General features: G+C 43.2%; 1 protein-coding gene across 3 annotated transcripts in view; it reads right to left on the bottom strand.

The window, feature by feature from the left end:
* The window catches only part of SLIT3 (slit guidance ligand 3), a 475720-nt gene that overhangs the window by 56144 nt on the left and 406316 nt on the right, over positions 1-13260 (bottom strand). The gene's annotated exons all lie outside the window — the stretch shown is intronic.

Below are 13260 nucleotides of genomic sequence, written 5' to 3'. Positions count from 1 at the left end.
AAACCCTGCAACAGCACATGCTGCTTGTTACCAGAGTCAGAACCCACGGGGGAGAGGCCCTTTGTGTGCTGGGAGCTGAGCTTGAATTTCTGCACAGAACACACCAAGATTTCATCATTGACTCAGTTCCATTCTTTAAGATTTCCCTAGAATACACCTCAGTTCTGACTGAACCTCACCAGCTTGAGCAACCTCCACTGCTACTGACTTTTTACTGGCCCTTCAAGGCATAAACATATTTCTCTGCTCATTATATTCTGCTGATAAGGACAAGCTATTTGTAAAACTGGCAAATACATTGAAGAGCTTGGTTTAGCTTTTCAGTTACTGCCACAGTAGGGTAAAGCCACCCAAAAGCCTCAATACTCAAAGGATCCGAGCAATCACAAGAAGTTCAAGAGATCACTCTGCTCTTCCTGCTGAAGATCCTGCTAGCAGGGAACCTCTGCCAGCTCATCTACTGGAAAGCTGGTAGATTACTTCAGTCAAGAGGAGAAAAATATCTTGGGAGATTCAGTCCAGGTAGCTGGTTTTTTGTCTTAATTTGTCTCTAGAGTGCTTGTCTTGAAATTGGTGCTTTTTTAAGCCTAACCAAGGCATAAAAAACCCAAATCAGCTTATGAGTGTGAACTTTACTAAAGGGCTCAATTGATCTGGTCTGTCCATTCCTGGTGCTTGGCAGGACCCACATCCTATGGGTCAGTCCTCCAAATACCACTGAAAGCTTCAGTACTTTGCAGCAGGCAGGACATGTGGCCATCATGAGAAGAACAGAGAAGTCATTGTGAAGAAGTTGAGGTGCACGGATTATTACAGAATCACTAGTCTGGAAAAGACCTACAGGATCAAACCCAACCTTTGACTGATCACCACCGTGACAACCAGACCAGAGCACCGAGTGCCACACCCCACCCAGCTGTTTCTGGAGCACCTTCAGGGATCATCACTCCATCCCCTTCCTAAGCAGCTTGTTCCAACGCCTAGCAACCATTTCAGTGAAGAAGTTTTTCCTGATAATCCAACCTGAACCTTCCCTGGCACAGCTTGAGGCCACTTCCTCTTGTCCTGTTGCCAGCTGCCAGGGAGCAGAGCCTGACCCCTACCTGGCTGCACCTTCTTGTTAGGGACTTGTGGAGAGGGACAATGTCCCCCCTGAGCCTTCTCTTCTCCAGGCTGGGCCCCCCTGATCCGTCAGCCACTCCTTGGGACTGTCCAGACCCTTCCCCATCTCCATTCCCTTCTCTGGACACGCTCCAGCCCCTCAATGTCTTGCAGTGATGGTGGCCAGAGCTGGACACAGTACTCGAGTGGCCTCACCAGTGCTGAGTACAGGGAGACAATCTGATTCTGGTACAAGCCACCTGCCACGGGCCTTCTTGCCCACCTGGGCACATGGGGTCATGCTCAGTCTCTGGAAACCAGCACCTCCTGCCTGGCAGCTTTCCTGCCCCTCTGCCCCCAGCCTGGAGCTGCAGGGGTTGTAGTGACCCAAGGACAGGCCCCAGCACTTGACCTTATTGAGCCTCATACTGTTTGCCTCCAGCAGTATGTATATATATACATATATTATACTTTTTATATTATAATTTCATCCACCACCACAGAGGAGCTTTGTTAACAAAGCTGTATTTCCTGAGGCTCTGTCTCCAGCATTCCCCAGAGTGAGGAGACGCAGCTTTGCATTTTAAAATTCCTGCAAATACGAGGAAAGAGGGACAGACTTCTCCATGGCTGCATCAGAGGAGAAACACTTCCAAAAGCCACCAGAGAGCCCTGGCCACCGTGCCTGGCAGTGAGTTCATCCCCCAGCGCAGCAGTGCCGGCAGCATGCACGGCGCTCACCCAAGGCCTGGCACAGAGGCGTTCTGCTCCATCCGTGTTCCGTGTGCCAAGCAGCCTGTCCTTCTCCATCTGAAATCCCCAGTCTCCAAATGGCTCAGGCAGGGATTGGGATGGCACCGAGGGAAGCTCACGCAGGTTTTATTTTGGCACCATGTGGCCCGCAGCGCTTTGCGGATGTGAACCGCGGAGCGGTGACACTGATCCGCTCCCACCCTGCTCCAGCACTGCCCATCCCTCGTCCATCTGTGCCCTGAATCCTGGGCGTTCACCCCCTTCTTGGAGTGAAGCTGGAAGCTTTTGCTTTTTATACTTTTCCTGTGTCCCTGAATTGATTATTAAATAGCTACTTCACTAACATCAGCTTCTTCTATTTCATACAAACTCTTCACCCCTGCATCATTAAAATATTAATCCCTTGGCAGCCAAGCGGAGCAAGCAGCAAAGCATCTGTTTTTCTGAAGGTTTTTGTCACAGTTGAACACCATGTAAAACAGGCCCATCACTTCGCCTATAATTACTCAGATTAATTTGAATGTTCTTGTAAAAATTTAATAAAGATAAATGTTAAAATGAGAGCAAGGCCCCTTCAGTCTCTTGCACTGGCGCATGAAGTTTCGCATGACAAATTCTGCTCTCATTTCTGTACTGAACATGGCTGAATTATTGGCTTCTTGGGCCTCAGGCAGCATGGAAACCCATTAGAATGTGCTGCTGAACCAGACAACTGTAACAATGAGTTGCTATGTGCCTTTAAGACAATCAGAGTCTCTCTGACTCAGTTTACTCATTGTAATAAATGGGCAAACAACATTTAATCCTTCTCTGAGGATTATCTTCTCAGAGCTGACTTCATCAATAGCACATTGCGAGCCCACAAACCAAGCACAACTTCTCTAACAAGGAAGACTTTGGAAAACAAGCAACTCTGAGAGGAGAGAAGCTGCAGAAATTAGTAGTACTAATAAATCTACAGCAAAGCAAGGCCATTTTATTTCTGTATGAGACTGTCACTACCCAGAAGAGCTTAAAGACATTCTAGAAACATCTTTCAAATGAATAACGCAATTCTCCAGTCTCAATTTACTGTAAGACTTCTTACTGGAAAAATGGAATTGCTGTCAAGCATCACTAAAATTAATTTATCTGTGAGTTGGGAAATACTCCTCGAGTTACATTGCCTGGAAATAACTATTGTTACAAAGGAGAATATTGTCTATTTGCTTCAAGACTAAAGAGCCTTTTAATGAGGTCTGAAGCAGAAATAGAGGTGCAGACTTGTTTCAAGGACAGGCAAGAAGATAGGACTCAGCAATTCACAGAAGGAGGATGAAGGTCCCTCTGTGTGCAATATTTTACTTCTAGAGCTTTTTTAGGACACAATAAATTTTTGTCTAGGCTGATAGGAAGGCATCAGATCCAAAACACTTTTATATATTTTCTCTAATTTTTCTGTAGGAGTGGAAAGGTTTAGGCATTGAAACAGGAAATTTCTGCAACTTATGAGAAGACGTGTATCAGAGTCCAGCTGTCCCTTTAAAGCTGAAGTACCTCAGCTGGTCCAAACTTAATCTGGGCTGCTCCACCTCCATGCTTCAGTGAATGAGAACAGAACTAGTCACCATACCTAGAAAGAATAATTTTTTTGTTTGAAATTACCCATACTGAGCATTGCTATATCTACAAGCTGTTCCTCAGCACTGCTGTGCCAAATTCCAGCTTTTACAAGGATCCAATACTGGGAACATTATATCATGATCAATAAAACACCCAATAACAAGTAGCAAAACCTAATAAGAACCCTCAGCAGGAAGAACAAGGGATAATAGAGTAAAAGAAGCATTCATTTGCCTTGACACTGTTTCAACCACTGCAATAATTTTTTCAATAATTTTCAAGAATAAGCATTGTCTGTGTAGATCAAGAGTTTCATTCACACCCACGTGGCAGAGGTTTGAACTTATCCATCCCAATGTGATCCTTCTTCCTGTTTTTATCAGCAGTAGGGCACAGATAAGGGGTGGGAACACCACCACGCCACAGGCAGAAGGTGGAAACCTCCTGGTGTATAAAACCATCACTGCTGACTGCAGGAGAAACATGACCCAGGCAGCCAGGGAGACACCTGCAGACAGGCAGGAATCTATCCAGCCCCACTGGTTTGTGAATAGGGAGACCTCTTTGCAGCTAATTACAGCCCTGTTCAATGACTACAGTGTTTCACAGCATGCTGGAAAAATGAGCTCTACAACAGAAATACCAAAGTTTATTCGACTTGTTAACAACATACAATGTGCTCATAATAAATTTTAGTTAGATGGTATATGTGGAGAACAGATGGTAGCATTCATGTGTTTAGCAAAAATACTAAATGAAGACAAATATAGCTGATAGAGACTTTAAATTAAGAACCAGGAAATTTTCATAAACAACTTAATTATCAAGGTCTAAATACAGCAAAAGCTTTTAGGGAAAACAGACAAAATTACATCTACAAAGACACTTACTGCACACTCTGTCCTTTACATTCCTAATTGTGGGAGTAATGCATCCACATCCAACCCTCAGTCTCACAAACATTTAAACACTTGTCTTATGGGTTTCCTGGTCAGAAGTTAATAAGAAACCCTTACATTAAGGGAAAAGGCTTAGTAAATCTTCCACTTCATGACAGGCTGGAAGGAAAATGCGCAGGAAGATAACTGAGAAGAACACTGTGTTCCATGAGCATACCCAGGAATGTTATTCCAACCTACAAGTATCGGCCAGCTTTAACATTTCGACCTCCTAATCCTGGGAAATGAAGACTAAATGGACAAAGGCAGCCACTTTGTTGAGCTGTGCTCTGCTCCCACAGCGTGGCAAGGATTTTATCATTTTCTGAATTATTCTGATCTAGGTTGATGCACACACTTGAGTGTTGCTACACCTGGATATGCCAGTGAGACTTCCCCTTAAATTCAGACCTGCAGGATCCAACAGCAGAGGGAAGGGCTAAATGTGGTGTGCAACAGTGATTTCCTGATGCTTTGTATGAAAAATATGAGATGGGACAAGAGGTAAGGAGCGGGGGAAAAGTCCAGAAGCAGTAGAAGACACAGACATCCAGCACAGAAAGAGAATTCAGTCTGAACTTCTGAATGCAGCTTTTTCCTTTGAGTTTTACTTCTTTCATGCTTAGTAAAGTGAGAACTTTGATCAAAGTTCTGAAGCTGTGCCATGCAGCTATCCAATAAAGTATAAACTGATGCTAATTTTGACCTAATAGCATTTTTTACCAGTGACTTCTTTTATCACTTGAAACCTTCATCCCTCTACCAAAAATAGTAAAAATTGGAGGGTAAATTGAAATTTTCCAGGGCATGAAGGGAATGTGATGTCTCAGGAACAAAGTTTATCACATCAACTTCAATTCCACTAGAAAATTAAGCTGGGAAAAAAGAATGAAGCATTCAGCAGTTTCCCCTGTAATAAACACATTTAGCAGCCATAAATACAAAGAGGGAACAAGAAGAATTTTGCATAATTAACCGAGGAAACACAATACTATAAATTCAGCCTCGCAGCCAACACGCTAAGCTACAAGTTTGGTAGGAAAAATTCTCTCAAGTTCTATTCATGGTTGTATATTTCAGAGCCTTTCAAGGCAGGGAAACCCAGTATTTGCTATAATGGGATCATAAAAAGAAGTTTTACATGTCCTGCAAGGCTGACAGCAGTTATGGAAGCGAGCAGGGCATGTGGTGCTCACTGCAGCATGAGGGACTTGATGGATCCCTGCAAACACAGCTTGGGGAAGGGAATGCTACCAAATAATTAGAGATGCTGTAAACTGTGTGTAAACTGTGTAAACTTCCAAATATAAAATTGACTTGAGTTCTATTAAAGGGAGGGCTGAACAGCACAGCATTGGGAAGGAGTGTTATTTTACCAGTGAGGCCATTTGAAACTGATGTTCAGATACATGCAGACAGCTGACAGCCTGCTGTCCACACTCAGCAGTGGGAAGCTCTTCAGCAGATCCAGGTGATACTCTTTTCCTTGTTCATGCTCTTTCTGGCCATGGACATAGTGGCTAAGCCTCAGTCTGGAAAAGATGTATCTGATGCTCATTGGCAAGGTCAAACAAGCAGAAGAGCTGGCAGGGCCTGCGTTAGATCCATCTGCTCAGGCATATCTACAAATTATTTGGCAAGGCATGGAAAATATCACAGCAATTTTGGATCAGACTGCTTTTAGATTGCCAGGTGGAAGTTGAGAGATTTTGATCATCTGCTGTTCACAAAAAAACTTGTGACTCCTCCTTCTGAACACAGACCTTGCTACAGAGACCCACACCTCAGGGATAAATCCCCACTCACACTGGGCATGAATTAATTCTTTCTCTTCAGTCTCCCATCCTAATGGGGTAATAAAAATGTGCCTTCAGGAGCCAATTAATTTAACATGAAAAAACAATTTATTTCATCCACCTCTAGTTTGGAATAAAAGTTTTTTAATACAAATCCAAATTTACCTAGAACAATCAAAATTATTTTTTCAGTTCAGCATCTCTGTTTGCACAGGTGTACTTACACTGACACATCCATACTACAACAGAGTTGCCTGCTGCTCATAAACATGAGAAATACTATTTGCTAGATGGCACAGAAAGCAGGTTATGAAAAGAAGAACTGATATTGTTCTTGTGCTGCCCCGCCCATCACTCAGCTGATTTAGCACCCTCTGCAAACTTTCTCAGGGTTACAATCAGAAGTAAAAATACAGACAATATTTAAAACCCACTATATAGTTATGTCCTATGCCAGTCTAGCTTCATCTGGCATCTGATTAAACAATAATTGGCCATGGCAGCAGCACTTCTTAGTGACTTTCTTGTCCTTGTTAATAAATCACAATTGTCAATTTATAGCAAATTAGGCAAACTCTGCTCTCTTAAGCCTCATTTTATTTCAATCAGAAAGATTTATGACCCTCCAGGGTATAATACACCTTCCATTACCTCTCCAGCTAGTAATCAAGAATATGCCTGTCAAAGTCAAAGTGCAAGGATTCATCATATTATTTCTTAAAAACTCTGGTTCTTTTCCTATGAGTATGGAATTTAATTCTCTGTGGACATTTGAGGTTTATTTTGTAATTATATTAATTACCATGCAAATCCTGATTGCCCTTCCAAACCTCTCCTTACATAAGCACTTTGGGTTTCAATGGTCTTTCAGGCTTTTAATCAATGACAGGAGGTATGTCATTAATCCATCACCAGTCAATTCACACAGCACATGTCTGAAATGAGTCCAGAGGTGCCAAACAGGATGGGACAGGTGCTCTAGAGCTTCCAAGGTTACAAGTGACTGATCCATACCATTGTGTGAACATTTTGGGAGATGCAGAAGAAAATTAGGGACCCTGAAAATAGTTAATTTTGCTGAGGGTTGGCTCTATACATAAAATACAACCCAATGTATTTGATGTAAATCCAACACTGAATATTTCCGATGTAGTCTCTAATTAAACCAGTGTTCATGAATGAGAACAGTGCTTTTAGTACCTTCAAAATATTTAAGTGCCTATTTATTTCAAAGCACATTTTGCAGTTTCAATAAAACTTTCCCTTTCAGGCTATCCAAAGTCAGAGCCTCTTTTTCAATATGAACTCTGTAGAGAAAGTTATAAAGACTGGGCATTTGTATAGATAAAAAAATACAATCATTACAAACAGAAACCCAATGAAGCCTAACATGAGGTGGAGATTATGTGATTTAAAAAATCTCTCCAAAAAGCTCTCTGGGTTTCTGAAATAAATAGAGCTAAGGATGCTGGAAGAGTCCCAGTCCCTTGGAAGAACCTTCTGCTGGCACATCCCTGTTTGTTAAGGATGCAGGCATTTGGTTTGCAACAGCTCTCTGCTGATAAAAGGTCTCCCACTGAAATACACACCATTTCAGCAGAAATGTCAGTGTAATCCGTTTTGCTTGTGGAAGATCTGAAAAGTTTCCCCTGCAAGGTTTCCCAGCTCAGAGACACCAGCAATCCTTTGTGAAATCAATCTGATAGTGGGCAGGTAACCCAGGCAGGCAGCAGTGATTTCAGAATCAAACATGCACATGAATTTTTCTGTCTACTAAACGAGTGAAGCATGGCCACTGTGTGAGCAAGAGCACAATATTTATTTCAGAGCTTCTCAGCAGTATGAGGAGGGAACCCCAGGGACCACGGGGGCCAGAGAGCTTTGGGATAACCTTAACACAACAGTGTTTGTGCACTTACCCTACACACTAATCTAACCCCAATCTAATTCCCAAATCAGTCTGGCATTAGATCATTTCTATTAACAGGAGGGGCTTTATTCTTCTTTTCATCTTAGCCTGCTTATAGCAACTTCATCAAATCCATCATCTCCAAAGGAAAGGAGAAAATAAGGCAATCAACCTCCAGGACAATCTCTGCTCATGTTCTTGGACAACAAAAGAAACCCAAAAAGCCATTTCTGAGTACACTCAGAGCCAAGAAAGCCTCAAGGATAACAGATGACAGAAAATCACAAGGAAATTTACAATAAGGATTTTCAGCTGTGGCCAACTACGTCAACTGGTTCAATCAGAAATGGTGGGATGCAGAAAATTAAGATCTGGTTAAACAGAACGTGATTAAGCAGAGTTACAGGAACCAGCAATCACCTGAAAGGCAGAAAAACCACAGAGGAAGAAAAATTAGTGCAACAGGACCAGGCAAACATAAGAACAAGAGCCTGAAATTCAGATTAAATGCCAATAAAAACTTCTCCTTTACCCTAGGAAAAGACAGATTGGAAGTCTGGTCACTCATTTAGAACTAGACCAGGAAAACAGTAGTAAAACCACAGTGAGGGGGAGTAATCCACACTGACAGGAGGATGAATGTGTCAGTGCCCACCTGTGGGTGCAGCTCCCCATCCCTGAACTGCTCAAACACAGGGAATGCCTGAAGCTGCTCAACATCTGCTTTCTTGCTGGCCTAACAAAAATCAAAATACTTCTTCAGAGTTTGCTTTATTGTTAAGAGTCCTCATTAGGGCCTGCCACACTACATGAGTGGGTTTTTACAGGGCCTGTGGTGGGTGTGTTCCTGCCTCGATGCCTTCAGCCAGCAACTGGGGCAGTAATCCCTCCCTAAGCCTTTCATTTTATGCTCTTCTACATGTAAATCTCTGTTTTCTTTACACCTACTACAACAGAAAGGGCAAAAAGCAGGTAACACAAGTCTGACTGGTGCATGGTAAATTTTACAGAATAAGCACATGGAAGAAAGTATTGTGATTTCTGTATTTTTTTTTTCTGCTCTGGGAGCTTTATATGAAATTATAACCACTTACTGCTTACACTGGTGTTTGCCCTAAAAATCCACACATAAATACAGATCTACTCATTTTATGTGGCCACCCATTGCCTCTCATCCCTAAAGGCTTTCTCTTTTGTTTTACTATGAGTGGAAAATGCTTCTCCGACATTCATTAATAGGCATTTTCAGTATGGTTAAAACAATCAAACGAAAATAAAACACCCCAGATCACATAAACACACACTCCAGGAGAATTTATTAGACTGAAAGCTCAAGGCAGAACCACCTCACACAAACAGCATTTTGCTGCACTGATTTTTTTCTACACAAAATCTTGGCATTGAGCTGACGTTCCCTTGCCTGTCCCCTGACCCTGACCCTGGGAGAGAAGGGAGGCCAGGGCAGAGCAGCACGTGGAGGCAGAGAGAGGAGTTTTTTCTCCTGGCTCGTGTGGATGAGGGCAGGCTGCTTAGAGTCCCTTCCAAGTCCTTCTCCCTTTGCAGTTCCAGCTCGGGGATTTATTTGTGTGTTGAGGGATGCACAGGGGGTGTTGCAATGTATTTATAAAGGTTAGGCCATGGTGTGCACCAGCCAGCCTGCTTCTAAGTTTGTTAGCAAAGCCTCAAGGATTCATCAAGACTGTTGAAACTTAAATTGTGCTAAATTAGGAAAGAAGAGGCTGAGAAACCAAATACCAAGACTGCAAGAACTGGGTAACAGAGGACTGTGCAACACCTGGGCTGTAACCAATCGCTACTCTGAGAAATACAGGCAGAAAACAAGTGAACAAGACAAAGGCACCAATCAAGAAGTGTGTACTTAGTATTTTGTAGAATTTATAAATACGTGTGTAATGTAAACAATTAACAGCTTCTGCTGAATCCTATTAGTCAGTACTTCAGGAGTCCTAAATTTCCCACATTAATGGGGACCCACGTGTGCGTTAATAGAGCCAAAGAGCTACATCTGCACACAGGACCAGCCTGACAAACCAGGCACGGACTCTGACACAGCAAAAGCCAAACTCTACACTGGGTTACAGCCCCTCAACCCCACCCAAGTCAGCATCACTGAGAAATTGCCCTGTTGGAACAGTGTCTGTCTGGCCCCAGGTGTGCAAACACCACCACAGCCACGCTGGGCTCTGTGCTGAATCCTCCCCAGGCTGTCCCTGCTGCAGGGCTCTCACAGATTATTCGTGCAAGCCTGAAGAACCTCACCATGGGGAAGTGCAAATTTATTTAAATTAATAAAAGTGCAAATTTATTTAAATAAATCAACAGCAAACTTCCCCTGCTCCAAGCACAGGCAGGATCAGTGCACCCCAGGAGCCAGGGGTACAGCCAGGGCAGCACCTGTGGCATGGGGACAGTGCTGAGAAAACCTGCTGTCAGCCTTGTGCTCAGCAGCCACAGCTCCTGCTCAGCTGCACTGACTCCACCAAGTGCTGGCACAGAATTTTAACCAGTGCACAACATGGGATTTGTGCGAATCCCCCATTTCCCAGAGACATCCTGCTCTGGGACCCTCCACTTCTAAACTTGTTTCCAGGGACAAAAACCAGGCGTGGGGGGTGGGGAGGGGGAAGAGCCAAATTCCTAGCAGAAATGTGGAGCCAGCTTCCTCACTAAATATCATTCTGGCTTCACTGTAATGCCTCCCACCACAAGAATCTGGCTGCAAAGAATGCTGTCTCTCCAAAGCCCAGGAGCTTTACCCAGGACTTTTCCAATTGTATCTGTCATTCTGGATGATTGGTGAAATTGCTTGAACCCTCAAGACACCGCAGGTCTGCAAGAAAAGCCAGGACACTGGCTGAACTCAACAGGGAGGTGAATAGATTTGGGTAAAATTTAGAGCCACAGTTATGCATCAGCATCTGGTGCCTGGAGTGTGGGATGTGAGCTGTGCCAATTTTGCCTATCTTCACTTTCCATTTCAGACAGCTGCCAGTGACAGCAGAACCCAGAGGTGACAAACATCTGCATTCTAGCAGCTCTGGCTCCTTTACCTGAGCAATCAGAGAGGCTGTGGACATTCCTAGGCAGGCACTGCACTTCCTATTCTGGCTTGGCAATGTTCTTTCATTTCAGGCAAAACAAAAATGTATTTTAGACTATTTCCCCGGTTCTACAAGTAATTCTATTTGAAAGTAAGCAAATTATTCTGTATTTATTGCTACCTCAATTTTAAGAAAAAGAAAGTATAGAAGACAAAAATTGGCCAAAAAGCCCCAAAAGGGCATATTCAGAATATAGCAATGACAAAATACATGGAGTGTTGTTTCCACTCACCTTACTTTTTGCTACAGTTATTCAAGTGAAGTTTTTTCAATGGCTTATTGATTGCAAGTTTGATTAATTTCTTAAATTCCAACACCCATGGAGTCAGTTTTGCAGTATCAGTGGGAATACTTACAAGCCACACACTCTACAGAATCAATGGTAGGTTCTCATTATCTATTTCCCAGCCCCAGCTGCACTCACACTCACTGCCTTTTGCAGGTGGCCAGCAGCATTTCCAGCAGGAGAAAGCTCCATCTCTCTACTTACAATCAGACTTTACAATCTAAACCACACATATTATTTAAATCATCATTCACAGAATGCTATGGAGAAGAAAAAAAAAAAAACCAACCCACTGGAAAATGACCCCTATGCCTGTGTTTAATATGAAAACATGAGTTTTATAACATGGAGAGCCAGCTCCTGCCAGCATTGGTGGCACCCTGGAGCTCCTGTCAGATGCTGGAGGTGCCATACCCCACTCCTTGGGGCTTTCTCCCCAAAGTACAGCCACAACAGCACTGTGTCAGCCATGGTTTATCTCCAACAAGCACTTTCATCACCCATTTTAAAGAAAGAGCAGCAGCAAAGATCATTATCAGCTCAGCCTTGCCCGGTCCTGGTGAGCAATCTCTGTTTCTGTCCTCATCAAACACCCCTGGGCCCCTCTGGCCTTGCAGCTCAGGTGGTCCATGACTTATCTCACTTTGAGTTTACCCAAACCATCAAGGGCAGCACTAAAATTGCTAAAAGCCCCACAAAGTATACATTCAATAGCCAAAACATCTCTGTGAGCATGAAAAGTAAGAGATGGAACCGTCATCAGTGTGACAGCGCAAACCAGACCACAAGCTTTGGAGAATGCAGATAACTGGGAGAGTGTCCTGATCCATCAGGCACCACTCTGGCAGCTGGTGACTGAGGTGACTTTCTGCCCTGTGTTTTTCTGAAGGCTGGCATGAGCACAGGAACCCCGGAAAGCTGCTTGTAATGCCTGCCCCTTCACAGGGAACATTATGAAGCTGTCAGCTTAAATTTGGATAAAGGGTGGGTTTTTCACTTTATTGATGCACTCTTCCACACAGGATTTTTTTAAAATCTACATCAAACAAGGAAAAACAAATGCTGAGAGGGCAGATTTAGGGCAATTTATCAAGGTCTGGGAAATAGCTTCCAGATGGATGGAGCTGTTTGGTGCTGGCTGGTGAGAAGGAAGCAAGGTATTGTTATTGAATTAGCATGAATCTCTGGTGGAGAACTGCGTGGTAGATAGAGTGCTCCTTTCATATGGTTTGCATTTGGACCTGTCATATTTCATTTTTATTCAAAAACCTGTGGTAAAGACACACAGTTCATTTTTTGCTTATTCAATTTCCACCAATTCTCCCTGAACTGTCAGCCAGTATTTTTAAACCCTGCTCCAAGTGCCATGCCTGGTCTGTTTGCTCTTTGCCACGCTTGGTGCTTGCAAGCTCACAGTGGTTTTGGGTTTTGCATTCACACACTGATGTCACCTGAGAAAGTCTGTGAGAGAGGAGAAAAGCTGCATGCCCTGTGAGATGTTGAAACTGAGTCACATCAAGTGTTTACCAATGTTTACCCCTCCAAGGACAACGATGCATCCGGGGGTTTCATGCACACTACAACATGCTGATAAACTGGAGGGTTATTCTGGATTTTTCTTTTTAATAAATCTTCCATCCTAAACATATCTTTTAGCAATACAAATGCATCTATACCAGTAACTTTCTAATCTATCCCAGTGAGTAAGGGATACTGCAAAAAGCCAAAGGAACAACCAGCAAACAAAAATCTG

The sequence above is a fragment of the Motacilla alba genome, chromosome 13 (genome assembly GCF_015832195.1).
Source record: "Motacilla alba alba isolate MOTALB_02 chromosome 13, Motacilla_alba_V1.0_pri, whole genome shotgun sequence".
Classification (NCBI taxonomy): Eukaryota; Metazoa; Chordata; class Aves; order Passeriformes; family Motacillidae; genus Motacilla; species Motacilla alba.
This window is presented reverse-complemented; position numbering and strand designations above follow the sequence as displayed.